Raw genomic sequence first — 7,072 nt, forward strand, 5'->3', positions numbered from 1 at the left:
CATTTTGTACAGCACGTCCTTTCAGGCCTCTTTTCCTGTGGTGGTCAGCGACTGGTGAGATGTGTTCGAGATATGCACCATGTATTTATGCATTTCTTGCTACATTTGTATCACGCACCAAACCCATGGGCATCAAGGCACAGCTTGCGGAGCAAAAGTAAGAAGACAGTGTTTAAACGTTACAAGACAGTGTTGCAGGGAAAGAGAAGGTTACATGGCGGAAGCTAAGGTGTCAAGTGCTCCACTCAATAGACCTGTGGGTCCTGTATCCTTTTGTGGGGAAGGAGTTTGTGATGTGAATCCCAGGAATGCTCTCCAGTAGATCCCATCCTCTGATTCCCATGCTGGTGCAGGTATTCTTGAGTTTAGTACCAGAGGTGCTTTCTCCATACTAGCCCTGTTTCCTGCGGCGCTGAGGTGAGTCCCAGTGTGTAGTCTAGGTACATTCTATTACTGGTGTTACTCATGCCAACGGGTATTCTTGATACATAAACAGAACCCCCGCTAGCAATGATCCAATATGACAACCCTTGATCATCAGAAATCATAGGAGCTTAATTCACCCCTCTAATCTGTTGCTGACACGACCCAACATTTGTTTATGCAGAAATCAACCACCTACAGTAACTCTTGTGGATCACCCTTTGTTGTTCTTCGCCTACCACCGGAGTACATCAAAGCACATCTGGACATATCGAGGTTGATTGATTCCATTCAGTAAATCTCTCAGACAATGGGCCTCATTACAACCCAGGCGTTAAGGGTTTAACGGCGCCGTCGGCGCCGTTAACCCTTAACGCCTGATTACCATTTTAACGCCTGCTTTTAGCAGGCGTTAAAATGCAAGGCGCTAACCCGCCTTGGTGCTAATTACGGCACCGTAATTTACAGTGCCGTAATTAGCGCCTTCCCCACTCCCATTATGCCCTATGGGGCAAAAATGGGAATGGGGAAGGGTAAATGGGGAATGGGGATTTACCGCCACACTCACCTTGGAATGGGGCAGTAAATCCGCCATCCACCATGGTGTAAACGGAGTTAACACCATGGCGGTAAAGTAGGGAACTTACCGCCTGGGTTGTAATGAGGCCCAGTATGAAATCTAGCCCTGAGGAAGGCACTAAGTTTCAATGAGCTGAAACATATCAGCACCTGAAGACGTGGCAAAGTAGTAGTAGACCTTCAAATTTGCATTAGAGACCATAATGGCGGAAAACCTTGAGAAAAGAATTGGACTATTTCGTCTTATGTTTGTTTATTTGTACAGTGCACTCTGCAAACTCAGTTGCCTGCAGACAGTAGTTCTTTGCATTTCGCCCATAGTGCTTGGCATCGCACCATTGCACCACAACATGACTGTTTACAGGGAGCGTAGTTGAACAACATGCTACGTGTCTCTATGAAAGGTTTTGTGTTAGATAGTTGTCAATGAGGGGGCTTAGATTGACACGCTTTCACACGGATCCTAGGGCTAGGACTGGTGCACTCGTTCTAGCCCGGGATTACTAGCCTATTGCTGCAACCAGGGCAGTTTGCTTTCGTAGCAACAGTTGTTCCCCTAGCTTATTGATTTGCAGCAAATTCTACGACGGGAACACCAGAATGCACCACTGACTGCCCTGCAAACATCCACCCTGTAAAGATAGTTTGAATGGCACCTCCGTTGTGTTTTAACTTTTATCCTACAGTTTGGTTTTCACATGATATACAAGGCCACTTTACAATGCATTGCATCTGCTGGTCAAATAGAATTATAACCGCACTCTACCTCCCCTCCAACCAGCGTTTTGGTTTACAATAGATAACGTAAAGCGCGAGCGACTGGGCCTTCTATCGTTTTATAAAGGCTCGGCTGTTCCTCTGGCTGTGACCTTCTGCTGTCGGGGGATTGGGGGCATCTGTGTGCAGTGGACTGGGAGTCGGCTAGGGAGGTGCAGTACGCCTCTGTCCCAGCAGGTGGCGCCCTGCAAAGAACGATAGCAGGGCCTCTTCCTGCTCGCCATGTTTCAGGCTGTGTGTGCTCCAGGGATGGCGTCCAGGCTCAGACTCCCAGCGGCCAGAGTTCCCTTCTCTCCGGAGGAGGAGCCTTTAGCCTGCCTGTGTCCGACCTCTTGCAGGAGAAGGCCAGGCGGCGACAAGAGTGAGTGCACGGTAGCTGTCGTACGAGACGACTCCCCACATCCGCCACCTGTAGGCTTGGGCGCGCTCTATCATGAACGGCCGGCCTGGCAACAAGCGCCAGTAACTAGGGAGGCATAATTTAGATTGTTAAGAGACAATCTGAGTCATATTTAAGGGGTAATCGTGGAACACGGCTGCATTTTAGAGAGAAAGGGAGACACCCTTTAGAGGTAATAAGACATATTTTAGAGGCAATCTAGAGCATGTGGGTTTAAATTAAATGTATGAATAGAATTTTAGGCAAATTTAGGAGGCAAGTTCAGGCATAATTTGGAGGATGGGGGGGTAGTGAATAATTTTACTGGCGGAGACATACTTTGGGGGTGACCAGATAGATATTTTGGGTGAAAGGGTATTCGCACTCTCAAGCTTTCATCTACTCACCTTTGGGAGCTGTGGTCAAGCAACCAGCAGCGAATAACACAATTATTAAGAAAAAAAGAAAAGAAATCAAGGTCCAGAGAGAGGAATTTACTGAAAAGGGAAATGACTATGCAATTACACAGAACACATTATTTCAAGTACAAATGTGTATCTTAAAAACCCCAGATATATCTAACCTTAACTATTAAGAAGTTCTGATCCCAGACAGGGTATTCTGGTAGGGCTACCAGAGTCCTATAAAAAGAAAGGGGCGATCCTATCCAATGGGGTAATGCTGTCTTATGGCAGGGGACCCTCTGGACCTGGAGGTGGCAGTGGCAAGATGGTGGCTCACATTCAGTGTACAGCGAACAAAAGACCCCTCTAAGAGGAGCAGGTCTGTTGCTAGATCTTTTCTTTTTTTCTAACACATGTTTTACGCTCTGCAGGATCTTGGTGGTCGATTTAAGATTGGTGGTACACCGGGAGTGCGTGCCCAGAAAAAAGGTGATTATGTGTAAAGTCTGATAATCACAAGGCAGAGTGCTCTGCACAATGCGGTACTGGGAGCAATGCCAGCTTCAGGAGGCGGGTGCAGCGGGCACAGCTCCCTATACGTGCCCATGACTGGCCCTAGCGTTCAGGCGGTGGTGCCCTTACCAGACAGATCGGAGGGTGCCTGCTTTTGGTGAGGTGAAATGGTGACCTCCGCCATTCGGGGTATCCACATGGCACTGCTGACCTCTTGCACTAGTCCCAGACAAGGGGCTGTAGTGCTCTCTCACAGAGGAACTACCTCTGCACAGCTTTACGGCAGCATGCGCAGGTCAGTGGCATTCACGTGGGGTAGCATGTTTATGGTTCTCTTGCTGGCCACGCCTTTGTTTAGGTAGTAAGACACCAATTCTGATGGTCAAGACAGTCCTTGTCCCAGCTGCTGACTCTGATTGTAGGAGACAGGCTTCTCAGCAGGCCTCACCCTAGGGTGCAGCTGTTTAGAGGGCCCAGTGAATCCTCCAGGGGGCACGTGCTGCTGTGTAACTTCCAATATTTGTAGGAAGATTTGGGTTGGGTCGAGGGTCACATTAATGCATTCTTTCACATTTGATGCTCCTGGGCACTCACTCAGGGCAATGCATCCTGTAGGAATGTCACTAAAGAATCTTGCCATGAACAGGCATGTGGATTTGGCCAGGTAGCGAAGGACTTCGGATAAATTAGTAGCATGAAGAGTAGGCATCCCCCTCAAGTATGTCCTCAACACCTTGTTCCCAAAAGAAATACTACCAGTCAGGCAGTCTCTGCACAGTAGGCAGGTGAAGGTGCTAGACTGCATTAAAGCGATGCATTTAGTAACCCCAGCTGGCAGAAGCCTATGTCTCCTTTGGAGCAGATCATGAATTGACATCCTACCTGGTCTCTGGAGATCAGGGCATGCAGGATAAGCGAGCGAAGCTGGCAAATTATCAGAGACATTAAACAGGGAGGCTAGTGCTTACTCGCAGTTAAGGGCTTCTAGGCTCACAGCCTGGCGTGCAGAAGAGAGCTGCAAGGAACCCTACAGACTCCAATGAACCAATCACATTCAACCATTTCCTTATCACTTCACTAGCTGTTCCTTAAGAAGGATGTTGCATCTAGAAGCTTTATAATCATTTATTTTGTTGATATTCATTTAATTGACTGGCCCCCCGAAAGCCAACACTCTTACTTGCAGATTCCATTATGCTCACATTTCATGTAATTTCCAGCTTCCGTTATGACCACATCATGACCAACCATCACTAAAGCCAAGACTTGGTGCTCTAGAATCCTAGGCAAAATTGAGACCCTGAATAGAAAGATCCTATCTCAACAAGCGACATTCAATATAGTATCCATGTGCACTAGCAAAATGTGTCCTCCTCCTGCCCCATGTGCCCCCCACTCAGTTCATCTTTAAAGACCTATCTGAAACCGATGTCACCAAACTGATTAATAGCCTAAAACCCTCTAAATACAAAGGTGTATGCCTTGCACCCCTCATCAAAGACTGTGCCGACATACTAACCCCATCATCACCGCCATCATAAACGCTTCCTTCGCTCAAAGGACTGTTCCAGCCAACCTCAAAGAAACCTGTGTACTCTCTCTTCTGTCGTTGCCACAAACTACAGACCAATCACCACTGTCCCCTTCCTCCTAAAAATCTTGGACCGTGCTGCCTACCTACACGTTTTGGAGGACAGCTTCATCCTAGGGATGCGTCAATCCGGTTTCCGCCCTAGGCATGACACAGAATCGGCCTTGCTCGATCTATACAATTAATTAGATGAGATCAGGGATGAAGGCAAGTCAGCCCTGCTCCTCCTCCTAGACCTATGTGCAGCGTTTGACCTGGTCAACCACTAGATACTCTGCCACCACCTCACCACTTTCGCTCATTTCTCACCGTCAGCCACTGCCTGCACAGCATCTTTCCTGAATGGAAGAGTCATGGGGGTTTTCTCAGAGATCGCCAATGACCCTCCTTCTCCCATCACCTTGGGGTGTGCCACAAGGATCCTGCATCACCCCTACGCGTTACAATATCTTTACACGCCCCCTATTCCACATTTTAGATTCTCTAGTCATAGCATACACCATGCTGATGACACTCAAATCCTGATCTCCCTCTCAGGCAACTACATAGAAGATTCTAACACCCTGAACTCGATCTATTCCACTATTCAGACTTGGATGGCTGCCAATCATCTCTGTCTCAACAGCGACAAAACAGAAATCCTGATCGTTGGTTCTCCAAGCTCACTAAAGAACCGCAAAACGAATACTCTGCCTTCGACAATTGCTCAATTCCTGTCTCCAACACAGTAAAGACCTTAGGGGTCTACCTAGACACCCCACTCACCATGACCAGACAAATGCCATTGACACCTCAGCAGTTTACGGTACCATGGTCCTTAATGCAGCCAGACCCTTCCTCTCGAAAAAAAAATAACTGCCTAACCATTGCCTGTGCAATCATTGGCTCCAAGATAGACTATTGTAATGTCCTGTTCAATGGCACCTCTTCCAGAAACCTCCTCAAACTTCAAGTTATCCAGAATAATGCCCTCATAGCAGCCCTGAACATTGCAATAGAGCAGATCTCGAGTGCTAGAAGAGACGCACACTGGCTCTCCATTCAGAAGCGGATCATCTTCAAAACACTATCCATTACCCACAAGTGCCTTTCCAACACAGCACCACCTTACCTCTCCAAGGGAATTGCCAAAACCCACTCCTCAAGACCCACTAGGACCCCCTACACTGATACGTTTATCGTTCCCAAATGAAAAGATGCAAAGTCAGAGGTTCCAGCTTCCCTTACCTTGTTGCCAAGCTCTGGAATGACCTCCCACCCTCCTTGAGGGCAGAGAAATGGTACTGGATCTTCCGCAAAGCATTAAAAAACCAAGCTTTTCACATAGCCCTGAGGCTGCCCCTCACCATGAACTATCTCTTTCCACACTGCCCTAAGGCTTTGCTCTGTAGGATAATGACCACTCGGTCATGACTCTGTATGTTTGTATGATAACTGCCATCAGGCTATACCAATTTTACCTTGTATCTGTATGTGACTGTCCCTGCTCAACACTAGCTTGTCGAGTACTTTGTACCTGCAACAGAGCCTCAAGGGCTACAGGTTGTATGCACGCTTTACAAATGAAATAAATAAATACATTAATTAATTAATAAGTACCAAAAATGGGTGGAAAGTCAGCGTATTCACCTCCAGCTGAGAGCTGGAGGTGAATCCTCCAACTTTTCCCCAAACTCGTCATAGGACGGTGCAGTAAAGCGGCAGTAATGCTATGACTGCTGCATTTTTTTACTGCACCGCCCCCATATTATAGTGAGGCCCTTAATATGGCTGGGTTTCACAATGGTGCAGTGTAAAGATTTGTACCGTTGGACACACCAGCACAATTAATGTCTTCACACCAGTGCTGAGCAGCACACATTGGGTCATTACTGCTACATTGATAACTCTAGTCCTAACACAGTAACCAAGTATGACTGTTCCTAGCCCTGGTACCATGGCATTTGCACCAGTGTTTGTACTGGAACTAAAACCAGTGCTAATATGGTAATTGTGCCAGCCCTAACACTCACGCAAATCAGTTTATTGCACAAGTGGTAAGTGGTAAGACAAGGTGCATCGGCAAGTAGCACTGGTTCCACAGCCCGCACTTCTGGCCTGGTATTAAAACAGTCATAGGAGCACATTTTGTACAATCCACTACGCTCTCAATTTGAACATCCCCAGTAAACTTTCAGTTTCAACATGGCATATCATGACTCAAAAGATGACGATATATTATGCCATTTTAGATCACTAATATATATCGTAATGTATCATGTGATTATGGGGCCGAATCATGGAATGTGCGCATACATCCTGCAAAGTCCCTCGCTTTGTAAACGAATTGCACGTCACGGCACGCAAAGTTTTCTCAACATGTTCCACGTATTCGTGGAATTCAAGGGTGTAAAGTAACCTGATGCG

Source organism: Ambystoma mexicanum, chromosome 3q, assembly GCF_040938575.1.
Source record: "Ambystoma mexicanum isolate Mex_15411 chromosome 3q, UKY_AmexF1_1, whole genome shotgun sequence".
Lineage (NCBI taxonomy): Eukaryota > Metazoa > Chordata > Amphibia > Caudata > Ambystomatidae > Ambystoma > Ambystoma mexicanum.